Source organism: Passer domesticus, chromosome 5, assembly GCF_036417665.1.
Source record: "Passer domesticus isolate bPasDom1 chromosome 5, bPasDom1.hap1, whole genome shotgun sequence".
In the NCBI taxonomy this organism is placed as follows: domain Eukaryota; kingdom Metazoa; phylum Chordata; class Aves; order Passeriformes; family Passeridae; genus Passer; species Passer domesticus.
Window position 1 is genome coordinate 77,480,094 of NC_087478.1, and position 22,455 is coordinate 77,502,548.

Genomic DNA, 22,455 nt, shown 5'->3' on the forward strand with positions numbered 1-22,455 from the left:
TTGTCTGGGTGGAAAAAAATATGTTTTTTGGCCTTTTGTTCCAGCATTCCAGACCTCTGGCAGGCTGGTTGGAGCCAGCAGTTCCTACTGGACTGGAACCGTATAGTGATAGGAGAGAAGTGACCATTAGATTTTTTTCCTCCCTCTTTTTTTTTTTTTTTTTTTTTTTTTTTTTTTTTTTTTTTTTTTTTCCACAAGGCCCAGGTTTCAGTATTTTAGATTTTCTGGGAATTTTATATCCAAAAATTTGATCCCACTAAACTCTAGCTTCAAACTTAATTTCAATGGCACTTGCACATAAAAGAACCTCCATAGGGTGGTAGTAAGTATAAAATAAGAGCACAGCCAGACTGGCTTGATGCAAATCCAGAGGAAGTCAAACAGAAAGCTACATCAGAACTGCTTCTTTCCCATGGAAGGTAAAAAATAATGGAATTTAAGTTGTGCCTTGTTTGATGCACAAAGTGATAAAAAGGGGTGTGGTGGGGCTGGGAGCTAAACTTAATTCTGAGCTCTGCTGATAATCTGCTTTGTAATTTTCACATAGTTGCTTAATTTCTTTGCATTTTAGGCTCCAGCCTCCTTCTGTGTAAAACAAGGCGCAGGATACCTCCTTTTTCTGTAAAGATCTTTGAGAAGTATGGCTGAGAAAACGTTGAATTGAAGGCTGAGGTTCTCTGCTCATTAACTCTGGCAGGCTGTATCCTCATGGTGTGGGGACACTCAGTTTGGCACAGAGAGGCTCAGCAGCACCTTGCAGGGTCAGAGGAGGTTGCTGGGGGCTCAGCAGGAGCCTCGGAGGGTCTGCAGCAGCAAAGCATTACTCTGGCACAAAGCTGGGGGCAGGACCGTGCTACAAAAGAGAGGTCAACTCAGGGCTTGTTTATTTATGGCTGTTGAAGATCTTGTAGCTAAAGTAAGGCTTAGGGAGGTCAGCCTGGTGTCTGCCTGCTCAAATTCTGTTTGCAGTTTCACATGGATAAGACACTCACACAGTGCACGATTATGGACTGTGGTCTGGTAACTGGCTGCCACATTCCAGCCCTGAAGTTGCTGCACTTGAAGGCTGATAGAAATGGCCACCCTTAAGTCATGTAAAACTACAATATTTTGGGCTTAAAGGCGCTGTGCAAATATACTGTTACTGCAAGGCAGTGAACATGGGCTCCTAAACGGAGCAGAACAGGATGCAAATCTGTCATAATTTTCCAGCTGGCAACTACTGCCTATGTTGGAGTGGGAATGAATGAGGCCTCAGTGTGCTCTGCTGCAAGGTAAGCTGAGCAATAGCTGATCCCAGAACAGAAACTTTCACTTGGTATTAATCATCTTACAAAGGAGGTTGTGAGAGGTTTGTGAGAAAATTTAAATGAACCTTTTAACACTGCTGAACTTCAGGCCACTCGAACCATTTAGAGGATCCCATTCTTTGTCCCCAAAAAGTCTGTGCCTGCTCAGAGCTCAGTGTAGCAGAGTGGCCTTTTGCAATTCAGGAAACTGCCACATTGAAACCAGACATGCAGCACTGGTGTGACTTGTACTTTCTATATGGACCAAAGTTTGTTCCCTGTGGACCCTGAGAAAGCAGAAATGAAGCAGATCTTGTTCAGTTGTATGAACTCAGATGTGCAAGAGTCTCTGTGCACTTGACCCCATCCAGGGAGAGCCCTAGTAGGTTTAAATTACACTGTGGGAGCAATTCCTCATCACCTGTGGCTACAGAAATACAGACAGTATTTTCATCTGCTGACACAGCCACAGAACATCCCAAGGAGACCTTGGGAAATACCTTCCAGTAACTACAGGGCATTTCTCAAGTGTCTGTCACAAGGCTATTCCAGAATCAGCTGCTTATATGGTCATTAACTTTCATTTAGCTTTTGTTTAACTCTATTTCAGGTTAAATAGTTTCTAGCAGATACTTTGTGAAGTGAAATTCACTGAAGGGCAGGCTGTGAAGGATCTGTCATAGGACAGACACACAACAGATGTGAACTTAATATTAGATCCCCTTCTTCTCACAGGCAAACTGGCTATATCTAATCCCTGGGACACAGAGATGCGTCCCATCTCCTTGGTGCAGAAGTGTATTCTGGTCAGATTTTAACTCCCTGGCACCAGCACCCTGTGTGCAAAGGCTTGTGGTGCAGAGACTGTCGAGTGGGTAGCCTGTCCCAGCTCCAGGCTTTGGGACTGGGCCACCTCCTGAGCATACCAGCTCTGAAGTCTAAATATAACCAGCTCAAAGATAAACAAAGGTTAAATTTCTGTGCCCAACAGAACACGCACCAGAAAGGACAAAAAGAATCATGATCAGCAGTTGTGAATCCCCAAATAACAATAACAAACCCCCCAGTATGATACAATGATCACAGCACACTCATGTGTTCCATCCATCAGTCTCCTCCTGCAGGACCTGAAGCTGTTGCTAAAATCTCTTGTTTCTTAGCTCTGTTTAAATGCCAGTTGAATTTTTTTCTTGTTTTTGCATTAGAATTCAAAAAGGTATGGCCTACATGATAGCATTTCCTTGAAGATTGAAAAAGGGGGAGCAAGCAGGGTCAGGAGTTCTCCCTGTGAGCAGTGATAAAATGCAACAGCCATAAAAAGAACTGCTAAATACTGCCTTGTGACACCCGAGTTGGACACCTGCCCTAATGTCACAGTTACCCACCCAATGCAAGCTGGCTCTGATGCCCCCCAGCTCCCAGGACTGGCAACAGTTCCAGCTGTTTGGAATGTGCTGGGTGCAGCAGGCACCAGACTGAGTGGGTGGGGAGGGTGAGGCCCTTGTGATTTGGGAGGAGAGGAAGACTGATAAGGAAAGAAATACAAAGAGAGTGAGCAGACGCTGCTTTGCTGGGAGGTTGCAGTGCTTCCCCCAGGCCATTTTCCCATCTATTTTCCCCTTTTCCCATCCATTTTCCCCTTTTCCTACATGGTGGCAGCTGTCCTGGAGACCTCAGAAGGGAGCTGCTCAGGTATGTTTGCCAACAGAGATGAAGCAGTTTAAAGACTTGCAGCAGTAACACAAATCCTGGAGAAAAAAAAAAAAAAGAGAAAAATGGTCCAGGCTCTTCCTTACCCTAAGGCAGTTTTATTCTGAATCATCATTTGTCTTGTGGCTCTTCCTAGAGTGCCATGTCGCTGTGTCAGCCCTTCACAAGACTCCCAAAACATCGAGGTGATGCAGGATGGGCTGGATGGGGCATTGCCATGCAAGGACAACACTGCCTTTCAGGGGAAAAATATGAAAATATGTGGGGTAGACCCAGTGTTGGAGGTAATGTAAGCCTGTCTTGCCCACAGCCTCAAGGAACTGTGTAAGGATTTAGCATCTACTTGGCCTGAGCAAACACCCAGAGCAGTTTTTTAGAGCAGCAGCTCTCTGCAGTTCACTGTGATGATTCTGGCCAGGCTCAGTTTCATTTGCTGCAGGCAGATTTGCTTTCTCTTGCTCGGGAACAGCAGAGTTAACCAGTAATGACCTGCCAACTTCCACAAATCACAGGGCTGTGTATATAGGACAAACACATTCTGAAGGAATTAAGGTAATGAACATTTCATTACTGCTACATTTTCTAGGAATCATCTGCAAATGCCCAGGCAGTACATAACTCTGTTTTTGAAAATGTGTTTTACTGTATTGCAGGGCACAGCTTTGCTTTCTGATTTCCAGGCTCTTGAACCAGAATAAACTACCCAAATTCCTTTTATTTAATATTTACTGAATCAGTATTCCTATCTCATTTTCCCTCTTAATTTGCTGCATACCCGTTAAGTTATGGTGACAGGAAATGACAGATGAAAATGACATGCAGTTTTTACGTATATTTTTCGTCAATGAAGCTCAAAATATTTTTAAATCATTAGCGCCATTTTACAGAAGAAATCCTGAAAGACGGGGCAGGAAATACTTCATCCGACAGGCACGGGGTGGAGCTGGAGCAGCCGCTGCAGCTGCTGCCCAACGGCTGTCAAAATACATTTTGATTGATGAGAGAAACCCTAAGTATGTGTAAGAGTGCAACTGTAATGTTCAGTAACTACCTTGCTCCTTTCACAACAACAAAAACTTGGATGAATGTGCGAGATGGGACGTATTTTAAAGGAGACAATAGGGAATCATAGTTTTATAAGGAGAGTTTTAAGGAATGGGAAGGATGTATTTATTGTTTGTGGGTATTAGGGATCAAAACAACTCAAATATTAATTTATAGGGATAATTTTGCTTCCTTTAACTACCTCATTCACAGTCACTGATGTGAGCTAAAATTTCTGGGTGTGGGGACAAGTGTATTGGCTCAGCAAAGCACTAAAGTGCATAGAGCCACACAAATTTCAGACAGGCTCTCCAAATCATCCACTTATTCTCCCTGGCAGTTGCTAAGCTTGTCCTCTAACAGAGCAGTGTTCCCTTCATGTTTTGACTGTAAAACATGCAGGTGTGGGGTTTCCACTGTTTCCCCCAAGGACACTATTTTGGGAGGTGAAATCTCCACGTCACAGAGGTTTTCCCGCTGCTCAGCCAACACTTCCCATTCCTTAACAGGGCAAGTTCTTGTTCTCTTTGGTGCTCCCCCTCCACGCCAGACACAGGTGTTTGGGCTCTGGACAGGCAGGCCAGCCTGCCCAGTGAGGCCTCTTCCCCCTGCTCCAGCTGTCCTGGCCACAGGGATGTCCACACCACAGAATCACACACTGGGTCAGGCTGGAAGGGACCGCAGTGGTCACCTGCTGCCACCTCCCTGCTCGAGCAGGGCCACCCCAGAGCATGGGACACTGGATTGACATTGCAAAATGGGGAGATTTCACACTCTCTCTGGACATTCTGTTCCAGTGCATGGTCACTCGTACAGTAAAATCCTTCCTCATATTCAGGTGGAATTTCCTGTGCATCAGTGTCTGCCCGTTGCCTCTTGTCCTATTGCCTGGCATCACAGAGAAGAGCCTGGCTCCCTCCCCTTGGCACCCCCATTCAGGTCCCCTCCCAGTGTTCTCTTCTAGTGCAAAAACAAAAATGGGTCTCAACTGGCATTTAAACAGAGCTAAGAAAGAAGAGATTTTAGTAACAGCTTCAGGTCCCGCAGAAGACTGATGAGCATGATATGATCATGGTATTAGAATAGGGGGTTAATTATTGTTATTTGGGGATTCACAACTGCTGATCATGATTATTTTTGTCCTTTCTAGTATGTGTTCTGTTAGCACCTTCCCCGCAGTGGGTTGTGCTGTGCCTGGATGGCTCTGGGCTGTTCCCACAAGTGGCCTCTGGGTCGTGGAGGTGCTGGGGTTTCCCTGACACTGATTCCGAGAGGAGAAGGTGACGCTCTGCCTGCTCAGGGCACACAAGAAGCTCTGAAAAGGGGAACCCTCCTCCAGCCTGGAGGCCATCGCTGGGGGCTGGAGACTCCGTTCTTTGCCAATCCCTTCCGTTCCTTGGCCACAACAACCCCATGTAGTGATACAGGCTGGGGACAGAGCGGTTGGAAAGCCAGCTGGAAAAGGACCTGGGAGTGTTGGTCAACAACCAGCTGAACGTGAGCCAGCAGAGTGCCCAGGTGGCCAAGAAGGCCAGCGGCATTCCGGCCTGTGTAAGTGTGAGAAATGAAAAAGAAAATCGTGGCCAGCAGGACCGGGCAGGGATTGTCCCCCTGTGCTGGGCCCTGGTGAGGCTGCACCCAAGTGCTGTGTCCAGTTCTGGGCCCTTCACTTCAGGAAGAACTTCTGGGTGCTGGAGCAAGTCCATACGAAGGCAACGAAACTGGTGAAGGGTCTGGACGCGTTCCACAAGGAGAAGCTGAGGGAGCTGGGGCTGTTTGGCCTGGAGTGAGGGAGGCTCGGGGGAAACCTTGTGGCTCTCTACAATGCCCTGACAGAGGCTGCAGCTCCAGGCAACAGCGACAGGAGGAGAGCACATAGTCTTCAAGTGTGCCAGCTGAAGGCTTTCGTTGGACTTTAGAGAATTTTAGAGAAGAAGAAATAAGCTGCCCAGGGAGCCGGGGGAGCCACGGTCCCTGGAGGTGTTTACGGGAAGAGTGGACACGGTCTGGATAACATGGTGGTGTCTGGCCACAGGCCGCACCCGATATCTCAGAACTCTTTCCACACGGATTCCACGAATCTGTTCCCGGGAGGGAGGGAGGGAAGGAGGGGGATGACCCCGGTTCCGGGCCCCGCTCCCGCTGCGGCTGCGCGGCCCCGGCGCCGCCTCCTCCGTGCGCGGGCCGGGCCGGGCCGGGCGCGCCGCGCGTCCTTCCGGCCCCGGGCGCGCAGCCGCGGCGGCGCGTCCCGCATTGGCGGCGGCGGCCTCGTGCGATGGTGACGCCGTAGGGCCGGAGGAGGCGGCGGCCGGGCCGGGCGGGCGGCGGCGGCAGCGGCGGCCGCGGGACGGGGGCGGCGGCGGCAGCAGCAGCTCCGCCGGCCGTTGCCAGGTGAGCGAGCGCCGGGGAGCCGCGGGCCCGCTCCGCTCCGCTCCGCGGCGGCGGCGCGGCCCGGCCGCCGCCCGGGCGTGCGGCCGCTCTTCGGGGCGGGCGGGCTGCGCTGGTGTCGCTGGCGGCGGAGGGCGCGGGCCGGGCCCCGAGGGCGAGCGGGGCTGTGGGGCACGGCGGAGCCGCCGGCTGCGGGAGCGGGCTGTGGGCTGCGCAGCGCTCTAAGTGGGTCAGGAGCGCCGTAAGTGGGTCTTGTTTATAGCCCGCCGTGCACTTGTTGCTCGTCAGGGCAGGGCAATCTGCTGCTGCGCCTGAAATCTTCTTACGGCGGCGGTAGGAGTAATAATTCCTCCGCTTGCGCAGTGTGGGAGCCCTTTTGGACAGCAGAGTGTTTTTAAGTGCTTGCATCCATAAGCACTGGAGTTACCAACACTAGGTAGTGTAATATAAATATTTGATGCAGGGTAACCACAGTTTGGATATTCTCAAGTGGCATCCGAAGAAACTTTTTTGTAAGTTTTGTTGATATTTTTTTTTCCCCCCCTGAGAGAATCAGGTATTCATCTCTTGTTTGCTTGGGATGAGCAACAAAGACATTGAAACATATGGTAATCGCCTGGAAAACAAAGAGGAGGTGACAGCTGTTGTTCTTTGCTGGGCTTTTCAAGCAGTGTTACTTTCTTCTTGTGTTTGTCTCAGTTGATTCTGTGGCTTCAGTCGATGTGTGGGCATATGTTTTGAGAAAACCATTAATATTAAATTATAACTTTTTTTTTTTTTTGTTATACGGGCTTTGTCACTTTGTGTATGCAAACTGTCCTGCACTTGTCACACAGCAGAAAAGCTTTTAGATGTTACCTCTTGTTTAAAGAAACTTTGTGTTCTTTAATGCAGCATTGAAGCTTTTCAGGCAGCTGAGTTCTCTTGTGTATCACAACCACGTTGTGTATTTTTAAAAATGGATCGAATTCTATGAAACTGGCCAGGCCCTCTGGGCAAAGCCTTCTTGGCATAATCTGGTTTTGAGTTGATGTCTTAGAGTGTAATTTATACTCCTGTTTTCACTCCCTTGCTGTAGTCAGTGTCACGGAGTATCGAATTTCTGGCTTCATCCTGGCTCTGGGTCTGTTCTGGAAGTCAGTGAAGAGCTGTGTGCTGCACAGCACTCAGAATTGTAAAAATCCTGAGTCCTTTTTGTAGTATTTCAGTGTGGAGGTGCTTGTTTGCTGCAGAAGCTTGCTGAGACTACTTCAGGTTTGTGGTAGCTGCTGTAACAGAGGAAAATACTTTTGTGATCAACAAAAGTAGGCGTTGTGTCTTGGAGTTATGGGTGCAGCACGATCATGAAACATGGCCAGTTTCCCTTGTTATCTTTGGCTGTGACCTAGCCTTGTTTATAGGAGAAAGGAAGTTTGTGTTATGAGTTCGTTTTTTTTTTTTTCTTTTCCTGTCGGGTTGCCAGCCAGTTGCAGTTAAGAAGATTTCCTGCTGCGGTGCTTGCATTCTAGGGATAACTTATTAATAATGTGTGAACTTCATCTGTTCTGTGACACTTAAACCTGTAAGAGGACTGTAAGTGTGTGTTAGTAGGCAACTTAAAAGGAGGTCATTGTCGTGTTGGGGGTGTAAGATTAGTTGATACAATACAGAAATCATTCCCTTGTCCGAGCTGACAATGTGGTTGTGAATAAGGTTGTTGGCAGCTTTGCTGTGAAAGCCATGGAGGATACTTGCTAATGTGGAAAACTGAATCAGAATAAGTGATGGAGGAGCTAAAAGCTGCATCCCAGCCTAGCCCAGGTTTTCAAAATGATGCTTTCTGAGCATAAATCAGATCTGAAACCATAATGTGGTGTGAAGGACAAGAGTGTATTTTTGGCGTACTTCAAACCTTTCATGGTGAAAATTTCTCCAAGAGATCCTTATATATTATATGTATATTCTCGAATATAGATTTAAAATGCCATGGGTCTAGAAGCTTAAATTGTCTTAAAGAGACAAGAGAGCCAGACCCATGGGGCTTTCCCTCACGGACTGGAATCAGTGCTGCTGACATTGCTGTGAGTGTGGCAAGTGGCTAGTGACCAGTGGTTTTGGCAATGTGGACAAGATTCAGACTGAAAGCCTGACTCCTGGACACAGGATTAGAAGGCTGAGCTTTGGAAATCCTGTGCTTGCTCTGGGCAAGCATTTCTGTGGATCTGTGATGAAGGAAAATTAATGGGAATTGGCGGGGCATGTAATGCCAGTGATTTTAATGCTGGGATCTCTGCTGTTATCTCCCGTCTTCAGTTGCATGTTCAAGGAGCTGTGTCAAGCATTCATGTACGAAATATACTCAATATTAGGCACTCAAAATTTTGCAAGTTTTCCAGGTCTTGGATTGCATAACCATGTTGTCCAAGACCCTGTGCAAAGCAGCAAAGCTTGCTTTCATCAGTGGACATGCTATTGGTGCATGAGGAAAATCTTGATAGGAAAACTTCAGGAGGTTGTTGGATTATTATGCCATCAGCAACTCAAATCTTTGAACAGAAGCAGTTCTGAAATGGAAATAGCAGTTTCGAGTATTTATGATTTGAAAGTGTCTGTCTGAGTCATTCAGTGAATTTTCTGACAGACGGTGTTGGTAGATTTGAAAAGACATTACACAAGATAATGGTGGCGATTATGAAGAAGTATTTGGGACAGTGTTTAAGGGGAGGACTATTAAACTATTGTTTTCTGATAGAACTTGTTATAAATGCCTTGTCTTTTTACAAGACATATTTCAGCTGGTTGTGCTTAACATGGTGACTGTCTGCCTCTGCTTTTTAAAACACTCTGTCAAGAGAAGTTTAACAAAGAAACTGGTCTTCAAAAATTAACAATATGGAAACAAATAAGATTCTAGTTCTGTTCTTCAGGAAACTGATTTCTGAAAACACTTTAAACTTTCATTTGTTTATTTGAATATGCTCCTACTATTGGAACATTTGACTTTTGAAGTAGGATCAGTGTGTAAGCTGATAAGAAGCAGGAGGTGAGTTGTTTTCACATAGTTCCTGTTGCAGAGCTTCGAAGAGAACAACCTCCTGCCTTCTGGGTTGTGGAGAGTGACATGCAGACTTTTACCATCATGTAACTAAAATTGAACTTGCCCAGTGATTACATACATGTTCTGGAAGTCTCTTTTTCAGACCAGGCAGGATTCTGTGGATTTCTGTGAACTGCATGTGTGTCAGTGATTTTGGGACATCTCAGGGCTGTGCTGTGGTTAAACTGACTGCAGAAAGGGGTCTTCAAACATATAGGTGGATGTAAATGTCACAGGACACGTAATTGTTAGTGTAGAAAAATTTGCTGCATGGCTCAGATGGATTTCAATAGCTGTGAAAATGCACTGGAGTCTGCTGGGATGTGCCAGCTGCTGTAGCACTCTGTGAACAGGACTAATTAAGCCCTTGTGAGGAACAGAAAATAGGCACTATTTACAGGGGGGAAGTGTTGGAACAGGCAGAGCTGTAATCATTGGCTCTGAGGTACCTTTAGACAGCAGTAGGCAAGAGAGTAGACAATTTACTTGCAGAATGGGCTGAAAGTCATATCTGGATACTCAAAGTGGGTATTTCAGTGTTCTGCCAGCACATCTGAGTGCACTGCAAACCTGCTATAGGAAAGGCTGCTTCCTTTTTTCTTTTTTTATTGCCCTGTTTTATTCTCTTCTTTCTGCTAGTATTTTATCTCAAAGTGCTAAATGCACATGTTTCTCACCTAAAGGTGAAAACCAAACATGTCTTAATGTTACAATGTTGCCTGCATTTGAATAGATCCTGTGAGAGTCCAGCTGTCTGCCAAAGTGGTTTGTTGTTGTGAAATGGTTGTTTTTCTAAGGGTATCTGTGACCATCTATATAAATTCAAAGATAAGGTGTCACCAGGCTGCTTTATCACAAGTACACCAAAGCAATTTCTCCTATCTGTTCATCTAGTTTTCCTCCTTCTCTTCTTAACCAAATTAAATGCTCTTTTTCCCCAACATGTTGGTTCCATCTGCTTAGAGGCTTGCAGACTGCCATTCTTTGTTTGAAGCCAAGGTCAATTGTGCTGCTCTGTTTAGGTCTAGAGGATGACAATTTATGTGCTGTGGAATTTTTTAGGAGATCTCTGGATGTGTTAAGCAGTTCTACAACTTCTAGATAAGGGTCATTTTACTGGTAGGAGCCTTTAGTGGGCTTTTCTCTGTTTTAATGAAAGCATTCTGGCAAGGTTCCTGTTTTAGCTCCTTACTGATGGATGGTTTTTTACTTGTCAAGTTTGATTTTTCTCGAAATGTTGTCATAAGTGTGTGTTAGTAAATTGGATGTTTATGGATATTTGAATAACAGGCTGTTCCTTGAGGGAACGAGCCATGGGCCTTCCTGCTATAGGAAATATTTTCTCCTTGTAATTCCACAGGCTTCATTGAAGGCCCTTACTTGTGCTCCTTTGATTTCTTGTTCAAACTATTTGGTAGGTGATACTAGATTTTGGGAGGTGTAACCATGACAAGGACTTCAAGGTCACATATGTCTGTCCATTGCTTCTGTTTTCTGTAAAATGCAGAACTTGTGATGGAAATGAAATAGTTGAAGAGAAGCAATAAAAACTGTCTTTTTGAGAGCAAATACCAACTCTGGCTACGTAGATTAAGTCTGAATGGTAAAATTCTTTCAGCTGGTGGTAAAATTCCCTAAGTTAATCTTTAACTCTTGCCTGTACTAGAACCATATCCATATCTCCTGGACAGCAGTGGGAGCTGTTTGAAAAAGCCATGCAGGGCAAAGATCAGTATAGCTGTATGTCTGTCCTGGCAGGCTTTTAGCTGCAGGGAAAGGGATTTCAGCATTTGGAACAAGGAACAAGGAAGTGGCTGGCTAGTAGGACCTGGGATGAAGAGTCACATGCATTTCAGCATCTCTCAGCTGACGGCTTAGGTATGGGTTTGTCGTGAAGAATGCTGCACTGCATTTCCTGGTGGGCTGCTCCTGAGACTGAGCAGTTGCCATTCCCAGGTGTAAACTGAAGGATTCACTTTTTTCTGTTTTCTTCCCTAATGCTTTAATTTATGTGGAGATAAGTTAGTCGTGGTGGAATCTGGTACTTCCAGAAGTTATGAGATGATACAGCCAATTTGCTTGTGAAGAACAATGTGCTTTGCAAATTGTGTTGGTTTAAGAATTATGTGTCTGTGTATTCTCTAGAATTACATATGGCATTGCAAGGCTCGTCACAGCAATGTTGTGCTGCTCTCAGTATTAATCTTTTAGGCAAATAGTTTTTTGTTTTAATGGAACATGGTTGTAGAAATAAAAGTAAGAGCCTATTCATAATTTTTATTAAAGTAACTATGTGACAAAGTGCCAACTATTGGCTTTCTTCCTGCTGTACCTTCAGTGGGGAACAAAATGGATTATTTTCTGAGGTGAGTGTTCTGAGAGTTGAGAAAAGCATAACAAAGTCAACAAAAGCTTTACTTAGTGGTTTTCTGACCTTTATATACTCCAAGCTAGAAGGAGGATGCTGAAAAAGGCTTGTGCCATGGTTATCTTAATGTCCATGGTTAAGTGCAACTGCTCCTTGACTTCCTGCTCTGTGATGTTTTAGTAATTGGCAACCATGTGAAATCTGCAGCATTACAGAAATAGTTCAATGATAGATGTCTTATAAAAATCCTTTCCTTTTTATGAGCTTCACTAATGCAGGGAAGGAAGTTGCTAGGTATCTTACACTTGATTTGTAAGGTATTTCTCAAGGGGCAATTTTCAAATACATTTTTGGTATAGAAGAGGAAATTTAAATATAAATACAATATTATTTAAATATAAGTACATACCAATTATATGTTCTCTTTTTAGATCATCCCCCAGAAACACAGAGTGTGATTATTTGCTAAAGCCTCATTTTTCTCTGTTAGGATTTTTCATAGGCGTTTCTCCTGGTGTTTTTATATCAACCAGGAGTGTAAAGAAAGAAGGTCAGTAATAAAATGTTGAAACTTTCTGGGTTACAAAAGAAATCTTTGATTCAGTAGGAAGTGACTTGTTGCTAAAGCATCTGAGGAGATGTCTGTTGCTTTTAGTTATTTTGCCTGTAAAACTCTTCTAATTTAGCCTTGAACCTGTGCTCTAGAGTTTAAGGGTAGGATGTATTCTGTGTTGAAGGAAAACCCAGTTTTAAGTTAAGCTTATGGACATCAAGAGAAGCTGACCAAGTTTCAGAGCCCTGGCATAACTGTTTGTGTCCCAAACACCCAAGCAGCGTGTGATGCTGTGAAAATGCCAGTTGTGTCAAGAGATTTGGAAGGACTTCAGGTCAGTGTGGGCAAAGGGAGGTGATGTACAAGACAATCAGAGATAACACTCCACAATCTCAAGTACTCAGGAAAGGTCAGGGCTGATGGAGCAGTACAGCTCTGCAGGACTGTGAATAACCAGCACACGTGTTGGGCTGGGGGCAGCTGAGTCTTAAAATGCTGTTGGAAAGGTGGTACACGATGCTCTCAAAACACATTGGTTTTTCATTCCTTCATGTGAGCCCTTTCCAGCTGACTTTTTCTGGACTGGTTAACTGGATCAAACAGCCCCTTGTTGCACATCACAGTAAAGTCATTGTGAGAAACAAAGCATGATCACAGAACCCATGACTGTTTTCCTCTGAAAACTCATGTCTTGGCTCTGCTTCAATAGTTCATTATTATACAAGTGCCTGAGGGCTTATCTGCCTGCAAGACTCACATGAGTGTTTTTTTGTAGGCTAAGGCCATCCTTGAAAAGGCACAATTCCACATTCCTGTTCTTTTAGCAGTAAGTGTGATGTGTCCAGTAGTTCTTGTACTACCACTGGAAATCACATTACGTTTTGAGAGACTATCACATGTAGACATCAAAACTTCCTTAAAGCTCAGTGCTTCCTTCTTGAAGATCCTGTTTTGAGGTAACACTTTCTCATTTCAGGCTGAAGGGACTCATGAATTGGACAGTAATGGAAGTAATGTCTTTGTAATAAATGAGCAGTTCATGAGCGTGTTATTTGTTACAACATTCAGAGTCACAGGTAACAGTGGTGGTATTTGGGGTTGACCAAAGCATAGTTGTTTAATTCCTGTCATAGAGTGACATTTAGTCATGCAAATGATGGAGCAATTGAGAATTGCTGGCACTTAAAATTAATTACTAGGCAAACATAAAAAGGAAAGGTGGGGAGTATACTCATTGCTGCTGCTTGCATCCGAGACTGCTTCTTCAGGGGATGTGACAGGTAATAGACCAGGACCAATGTGTTGTGCTGCTTATGGTGATCCAGTTGCTAAACAAACATGCAGGATGTGTGTGTTAAAACTGCTGTTCTTCAGGGATTGCCCAACAGTCTTTATTCATCTTTGAACTTTTGATTTGCGTGTACTGAAATCTTGGATCGTCTGGTAAGTTGTCTAGAGAATTGATTGTATTAGGAAGCAAGTGGTCTGCTAGTGAAAACCAGTTCTGCTTTCTGTTGGAAATGTTGAATAAGGAAGCCATGCAACTGGGGAGGTTTTAAACTGTTGGATGTAAGGCTTTGTGTAGAAATATTACCAGCACTCACTGTACATAATGTAGTGTGTGTAATGTTGGAGCCAGATTTTCTGGCTGGTGCACTGCTTGCAGCATGGATGAAGTAGGTTGTATAAATTACAAGCCTTCCCTCCTCCACTGGAGTGCAGTGAATGTCAGATTGAAGCTGTCATGCTGGTGCTTTACAACTCCAGTGACACAGGATCCTAAGATAAACTCAGCCTTCATTTAGGGAAATTTTTAGGCTTTAACAACATGCCATGAAGTGAAGCAGAGAAAATGGAAATGGATTACAGGAAGTCTTCTGCGTTCCTTGCTGTTTTTATGCTATAATATTTATGTCATAGAGGATCTCTCCCAAGCTCTGATTTCAAACTCCCATGTGGACCAAAAGCAACATTTTATATGGCTTGACAAAGGTCCCTTTTCACTAACTTCAGGTGACCTGAGGCAGATTAACATGCAGATTAATGTATTTGACAGTAATAAATCAGCTTTAACAAGTACTGAGGCAGAGATTTGTTTGGCAGAGTTTGGATAAGATATGGTATTTGGAGTTAAGCTGAACATTTTGTAGAGAATGATATAGTGGAGATGGTTGAAAATTTCCTGCTTTCCTTGGTTTTGTGCTGATGCATGTTTATGCAATTTAGCTGTAACTGTGTGGAGTTTAAGTCAAAGTTATCTGGGTGAGTGAGCCTACAAAAATGGAAGGGTGTTAATTTAGATGAATGCATGCATTTTGTCATCCAGTGTGATGTAAATGTTTACAAGCCTCTGCATAGGACACATACACACACTTTGGATTTTTTCCCCTCTCTATGTAAATTTATTACATAGTTTTTTGTTGTCTTGGAGAAACAACCTTCGTGTTGATTACACATCTTTCTTGTAGGAATCTTGGGCTGTAACCTTCCCAAGCTTGAATACAAACACCAAGAAGCAGGGAGGAATTTGAGGTGAGAGAAGTTGATCTGTGCTGCCTCACAGGTAGCACAGCTGTTTGTCAAGAGAGCAGGTGTGTGGGGAAAATTATTGCAGTGGTTAAGATAGCTGCTGTGTGTTACTCCATGTGGAAGGTACAAGATCTGCTTTGTTGTTCTCTGTTGTATTTCTCAGAAATAAGGCTTACGAGAAATTTGAATGTTTCTGTAACAGGGTGACAGTGTGACAAGCGGGGCTTCCAGATTGGAGTTGATTGTTGAAGTGAGCTGCAGGACTGGAGGATGTCATTCTTTTCCCCTTCAGGAGGAAAACTGTAGCAATGAATTATTGAATTATTTTGTTTGTTTTCAGTTTTATCATTCTGGGTTGGTTGTTTTTGTTTTTATTTTTTTTTTTTTGTATGGGGTGTGTTTTTTTGGTTAGTTTTTTCTTTTCCGTTTGCACCTACTGTTCTTACTTTCATCAGTGTAAATCAGTAACATCAGATTTCTGTGTGACAGTTTAAACACTACCCCTGAAAGAAGTTAAAAATCATAGTTAACAGATTTTATCTAGCCTGTATGTAAGAAGAAAAATTGCGGCATATTCAGTGTTTTGATTTCTTTAAGTCTCTAGAAACAAGCAAGTTGATTTCATTGAAACTTGAAATTCCAGGAGAGCTATAACATAAACTAGTAAAACTGCCTCTGGCTCAGGATTGTGCCTTCACTGTGGAGCTGCTGCTAGGGCTTCTGCCTCCTGGGACTCTCTGAGCACCCTCTTGTGTGTAATCCAAGCAGGCTGTGATGCCCACCCTGCCTCCCTGCCCTGCTGCAGAAACATCTTTATGTTCTTGTGCTTCACTTGCTCAGTTTTCTTGCCCCTGTGTGTCACAAGACCTCCCTGAAAGCAGAGAGACCATGCAGCTTTGTGCTGGCTGTGCTCAGCAGGCTGTGTGTCACTGGTGCTGAGGTGTGGGGAGTGTGAGAGCTGTGCCTGGCCGTGTCCCTGGCACGGGTCACTGGTGTGTCCCTGGCTGCAGGATGAAATCCTGACACGAGGCTGCCAAATGTGCCAGGTTGCAGCACCTCTAACTGAGCCTTTGACTGTGCTGTGTCCCTGACCTTTCTAGCTGTACCCTTTGAGTCTGAAACCTGGCCAAGCTGCAGAGCCACCCAGCCAAGCTGACCATTCAGGGGAGAGGCAGAAACCTGGCAGCCACAGGGTTTTTCTTTCCCCTTGTCCTCTTATGCAAGTTGCTGGCCAGAGGCTCTCAGGGTAGTGCCTGCTGGCTTCTTGGATGCCTTTGGGGAGCTATTGGTATTCTTAGGGTGCTTTGCCCGGTGTCCCAGGAAATCTTCTGTTTCGGTCCTCATCCTTTCTTCTACTGAGTTTTTTTTTTCTGTCTCATAATTTTACTTATTTCCTGTTTTATTTTGTTTGTATGCATTAGGGCCTTTGCTGTCCTTCCTCAGAGAGAACTCTTTTAGAGTTTTTAGTGAGGATTTTCATCCCCTCAGGAAGAAAATAGCTTCTAAACATGAAGTGCAAGCAACATGAGGCAGACAGACATGCCCTGGTATTCAGAGAGTTTTTTAGAGCTAAAGGTGGCTTCATGTGCTTGTTGGATTTACACTGCATATTTGTCAATTTTCCCTGTGGATCCTCATTCTGTAGCAAAAGGTTCCAAGGTTTGCCTGTTGCTGTGTCAAAAATGACTTTTTTGTATTTGAGGTCACCCAGCCTGATCTGCTAACTCTGTATGACCTTACCTTGGTTGATGGCAGTGGTTGGTATCTTCATTTTTCTTAGTGTTGTTTGGGGTGATGTTCTTGTTTCAACACCTTGTGCTGTGTTGAAATCTTAACTGCAGTTTTGAGTGGTCACCTCAGTTCACATAAAGCTTTCTTTCCTATCACAAACAAGACCTCTGAAATAATTTAGTAAATGTGTAAAATTTGTGTAAATATGATGTAAAACTTATGAACTATTACACATTAACTAGCACATATTAAAAATAGATATTGGATTTTGTATTTCAGAAGTTCAAGGCTTGTTTCATTTCTTACTTATTTACTTAGCTACAGCTGCTTCCTTATCTACATAGGTCAGGGCTTGCCTGGTTATCTGGGCAGGTGGAAGATCCTCCAAGGTTTACCTTCTGCTTTTTTTCATGTATTAAATTCACAACACTTACTGACTTTCTTAGGACTTACAGCCTGTCAGTGTCTCCTTATTTTCCAAAATCATGTGTGCCACCACTGTGCTGTCACTATGGGAAGAGCCTTTCTTTCTTTCTTTCCATAATGGTGTACCTGGGGATACAAGTGGGTAAGGCAGTGGTTTTGCTCTGTTCAGACCTGACCCCCTGTGTGGAGTTCTCAGCCAGAGAACTCAGCTCAGTACATCTTTGGCATACAAATTAGTGGCTGGTTTCTATATGTAGCACTCAGTCTCTGCTGAGAAGCTTGGCCTGTGTCTTCTGTCTGTCTGTCTGTGCACATCAGGTGAATCTAAAGAGCTGTGTTGCATCTTGGTCACACCCATGGATACGATAGCTTGTCTTCACATCAAAATTACATTAGTTTCTTTTTCTTACAGAGAGAGAACAAACTGATCCTAGAAAGAGGTTCTTTGCTAACTCCATTGACAGTAGGTGCTGTCAGCCTAAGGTATTATTTTCTTCTTTCCAGAAGAGTTTATCTCTGTTGTTCTACACGTATTAACACCCCTTACAGATGTAGTTGGGCTAGGGCAAGGGTACCTTCAGTAAGTATTTGAAAACTAGGACAAATAACTATTCAGTAGTTTGCTGACCCAGTTCTTGCTTTCTGCTCATGTTCCTTCTGTCTGGGCCCTTGTCCAGGAAATCAACTGAAATTCCTACCCTTCCTACTCTTAAGTTTGTGAAGTCTTATCGACCTGGCCATGTTTCCTTCCTGTTCTTAAAGTTTCTCAAAGAAATGGAGTGTCTCCTATGATATCTAGAGATTCTTTCTGCCAACAGAAAGCACAGACAGTGAATGCCAGGCTCACTGGTGTGTGTAACATGTGTCAAAGGCTCTTGGGTACAAAACAACACTGACAGGTCACCCCAGCACAGAGTTCCCTCCCTGGACAGAGAATGTTGCCAGTTCAGGTGCCCCATTTGGTTGCTTTTCCTGGGGCTGTTTCAGGCCTTGTTATTCTATTGTAATTTTCCTGTAACACTTTGAAGACAACAATGGATGGAGTCTTGCATTCCTTCACCTTTGTTATGTTCTTGTTTGTGGTCAAAGAGGAAGTACCCCTTGTGCATGTGTCTGCTTATAAAAGTGACATGTGTGCAGGTACGGCCCAGAATTTATTGCTGCTACAATAGAAATCTTAACAGTGTGACTCAGTTTTACCTTCTGAACATCTGACTAATGATTCTAAGAAGAATGTTGCAGTTATATACGTGAAAATGTTGCCAAAAGCAGCTAAAATTGTAACACATGGACTTTTTGGTTTCTGTCCCTTCTCTGTGATTTTATTTCTACCCTTCCATTTCTGCTCTGGGTTTTTGGGTCAGCAGCTTTGGACTGCTGGAGAGGGTAATGGAGGTTATCAGCCCTAGGAGTCATTTGTTGTAGGGAGTATGATCTGGATGTTGCCTGTTTCTATTTCTTCTCTCTAGGACCCACTTGACTTTCTTTGGTATCTTTGCTAATATGTTTTTATTCTTCTTTTCTTTCTTTATTGGTCTAAAGCTTCAGGTTGTCTCTGAATTTATTTTATATGGTGCCCTTTATGTATGTTAGGTACACTTTATTTGTTGCCCCTAAAGCCAGGTTTGCCCAGCTACAGGTCTGCATTTTTTAACTGTGCATTAGTGAATTTTTTAGCTGAGGGGTGTCCTGGTGACAAGGCTGTGTCCTGTCTCATGTCCCATGCCTGTGCTCCTGTGCACTGCATCCTGCTTCTCCACTGTTGGCACGCTAGGCCAGTATTTCTCAACATCACTGTAAATTCCTCTTTCTGTGGAATATAACTAGAGGTTATAACACACCAAGGTAAACAAAAATAAATGGCAGCTGGGCAGTTGGAAAAGCTGCTGTTGCAGCTTTTTTTGCTGCATAAAAGCTGAAGTTCTTACAGAGGAAGCCTGCTAGACCTCAGCCCTCGATGGGGAGCACATGGGCTCCTGCTGGCATTGCTGCAGTTACAGGTTTTCCCCTCACTCCATGTCCCCAGATGTCACTTGCAAGTCGAGGAAGGATGTTGACCCTCTTATGACTCCAGGCTCTTGAGCAGGAGTAAATGATCCTGGAGCAATCCTGTCTTACCTTGCCTTGTGGGGAGCTGTGTGTGTAGTGCTTAACTATGATATACATCCAGCATTGCTTACTGGAAATGCTTCACATAATGCTGTATTTTCTTTTATGAATGTCATAATTACAGTAAATGCTGTATTCTGCATGTGATTAAGGCAACCTGGGTGTCTAACTTCCACTTTTTCTGTTTATGTGAAATTAAGCCTTTATTCTTCTTTTGTAATAAGAGATTTTCATAAGTGTAAACTTTGTGTCTGTTTCCCTTGAGGATTATTTTTTTGCTTAATCTGCTGTTGTTGGAGTTTTATGTTGTAAATTATCTTCTGTAAATAGTTTGACAGAAAAAATAATCTTTATTTTCCTGTATTGGTGCTGATTGTCACTAATCCAATGTTACAGCCAGTCCTCATTGTGCTTAGCAAGCAGTGTAGCTCTGTTACAAAGGGTGGATGGCAATTACATGCTTCAAAGTAGGGACACAATATTTTTTTTTGCACTGAAAGTATTAGAAGGTAGATGCTCGTCATTGCCCAGCTCATTTACAACATTTTTTTTTATTCCATTGTGTGTTTGGAGGGTTTTTCTGGTTTTGAGGGGTTTTTTTTGAGTTGAAAGACGTGTGGGTTACACACATACACCCCCCATCCCAAAATGATTGTCTGAATGCACCAATAAGTGCTGTTAAGTCAGGGAAAACATCTAATGTATATTCACAAAATGCTTCCTGATTGCTTGTAAGTTAACATGAAACATGTTCATGACCTTAAACTGTTTCAGTCCTAGAATTTACACTGCAATAGCTGTACTGGTTAGACCACACACTGCAGGAAAAACCTCTGTGGGGAGCACAGTGGTACTGGCAGAAGCATTTTGGTCAAACAAACCACAGCAAGATGACATTTTGTGTGAGTCTCTTGGTCTTGGACCTGCAGATGTGTTTTGAGTTCAATCTACAGCCCTACTTCATTTTAGCAGTATTCTCATAAGGAGACTTGGGTGTTTTGAAATTTCTCCTTAGTCATTGGACAGTAGAAAGTAAAAGATTAACTTAACATTTCTGCTTTAAAATTGCATCACTGGTGTCTTACAATATCATTGTCCTTGGGCTTGTTTCAGAATTCAAGATGAACTATGTTACCAGGAAATAAATTTATATCTGAAGGAGTGGCACTAAATGTAGAGGAGACTAAATCTTCACATCAGCTTTTCCTAATTCTCAACAATATTTGTCTTTTAAAACCGAAATTATTCTCTGGCTATTCGTTAAGGAAGTAAAGTAATTAGTAAATAGCTTTACCTGGTCTTATGTGGAACTTCAACCACTTTACTAAATCTGCTTCTAATTGGCATAAATTAGATGCAGTCTAGTTATGGTGGATCTGCTGCTTTTCCTTGAATTTTGATTGTTAAAAAGGAATGTGAAAGATGATCCACCACTTTTCTGATCCTAGACTGATACAATTCTGTTGATGTGGATGCTGTTTCTATGGTGTTCATGTAGCATTTTTGTACAGAAAAGTAGCAACTTTTAACTTGTCTGACTTGTTGCAAACAACACTATGGCTCTTGAGGAGAAGAATATGTGCTGTTTTCAGCTGAAGAAATGCCATTGCTGAGGGCAAGTGAAACAGTAACTTTGCTTCATTCTTATTTTTTTACTAATATGGGAATGGAAACATTTTGTAAACCAAACCTGTTGGCCACAAAACAAAACACTGATGAGCGAGCTCACCTCGTGAGTAAAGCTTAATCAAAGTTATCAGTAAAACTAGAGAGCAGGTGCTTCTAAAAATAGGAAAGAGTCAGCTTTTTACAACCTGCCTCTATTAAAATTAGTGATCTTGGTGAGGTGATGGTTTGCTGTGCCGGGCGTGGTCTGCCCTTGGTCAACAGGTCATAATAAAGGCTGTGGTGTGTACATATATAACAATTAAAGGTCAGGCCAACAGGTAACTGCCAGTTTTCCATAGATTAGGAAAATGCTGCCTGTAAAATATACAGCTAAACCTTTGGGTGGGGTGCTGCCCTTTGTCACACTGTCCAGGCTGTTCCCCCAGTGCACGTGTTTGACAGCATTTGTGTCTTTCATGGCAAATGACCATCTCGTTCCCTTCCAGTGGTGAATGCTTTTCCACAGTCACCTGGAGGGGCTTGTGTGACAAACACCAGGGAGGAGTGGAGCTGTTTATTGCCCAGAGAGGGGAAAGTGGAAGTGCCCCCTCTGGGCACCAGCCAGGCCTTAAATCTGCACATCTAAATAATAAAGAGATGTCCACTAAGAAGCTCTGAAGGCAGCTCGGCTGTCCTAATGATTTGCTGTTGGAAGTTTGCAGCCTGAAATGTGCATATTCCTCTTTGGTTTTAAAAGCATGGCTGCAGTGTTTGTATTTATACAATTGCTCCAGGCCCTGGAGCATTTTCTGGAGCAGTAAAAGATCTTGATTCAGTTTTTAGAGATTGAAACTCAGGCTTCCTAGGAGGAAGGGTAGGGCTATGCTTGCCTATGGATTGCTGTTACCTTGGTGCCCTTTATATTCCCATGCAAAGATTCTCTCTGTAGAGGGATTAAAGGAAGTAACCTCAACTTCATGGTATAGCTCTGGATTTTTTTTTTTCTGCTCCAAATACTTTGGTTTCTTCTTCATCACCCAACAGTTTTGTGAATTGGATGCCCTTGAGGCAGTAGTTAAAAGTATGTATTCTGAAATATCACTTAAGAGGAAAGTGATGTTTAATTTCAGTCTTTCACTTGTAGACAGTCTGTGATCCCAAGTGTTACTAACACAGAACTGCATCTTTTGTTGGCAGCCATGAAGCAAGTTGGTGTGAGTAGCATGCCACAGAAATAAAATCATAAAAGAGCAAAAGATGGGATTTTCTTACTTGGAGAAACTGAGCCACTTAATGAAAAATGAACCAAAAGCAAGTTTTCCAGATCTGGGCTGTGGATATTTGTGCAATCTAACCGAAAAGAACTTGAACTTCCATTCTCAGTTTTGTACTTCTTTGTGACAATTCACTTGGTTTTGGTTTATGGAAGGGTAGAAGTGATTTACAGCAGTCATCCAGTCTGTAAGGACCGGGCATTGTGCTCTGGGGGTGGGCCAGCCTCTGACAAAACTGCGAACTCAGTTTAAAAAATGGGGTCCGATTTGCAGTACAAATTGGACAAACGCTGTAACAACGTAGCGGGATCCTCTGAAATGGAAGCATTCCGATCGTGCAGGCAGGCTGC

The 22,455-nt window shown here is 43.5% G+C and overlaps 1 protein-coding gene and 2 long non-coding RNA genes across 6 annotated transcripts in view; 2 read left to right on the plus strand and 1 right to left on the minus strand.

Moving 5' to 3' along the window:
- Nucleotides 1-867: 867 nt before the first annotated feature.
- On the minus strand, nt 868-2,626 carry LOC135301067 (uncharacterized). Its single transcript, XR_010362811.1, has 2 exons — nt 2,517-2,626; nt 868-1,576 (listed from the first exon to the last, which is right to left on the minus strand). It is a non-coding gene; the product is annotated as an uncharacterized LOC135301067 (long non-coding RNA).
- Nucleotides 2,627-2,822: 196 nt separating this feature from the next.
- On the plus strand, nt 2,823-3,693 carry LOC135301066 (uncharacterized). Its single transcript, XR_010362810.1, has 4 exons — nt 2,823-2,981; nt 3,136-3,184; nt 3,310-3,551; nt 3,653-3,693. It is a non-coding gene; the product is annotated as an uncharacterized LOC135301066 (long non-coding RNA).
- A 2,584-nt stretch (nt 3,694-6,277) lies between these two features.
- ADIPOR2 (adiponectin receptor 2) overlaps nt 6,278-22,455 on the plus strand; it is a 43,565-nt gene continuing 27,387 nt past the window's right edge. For 2 of the 4 annotated variants that reach the window (XM_064421264.1, XM_064421267.1), the window contains exon 1: nt 6,278-6,434. The gene's annotated coding sequence lies outside the window, so the exon portion shown is untranslated. Of the gene's footprint in view, nt 6,435-6,651; nt 6,673-6,803; nt 6,944-22,455 lie in introns of those variants that run through there. The other 2 variants (XM_064421266.1, XM_064421265.1) reach the window with 2 other exon arrangements.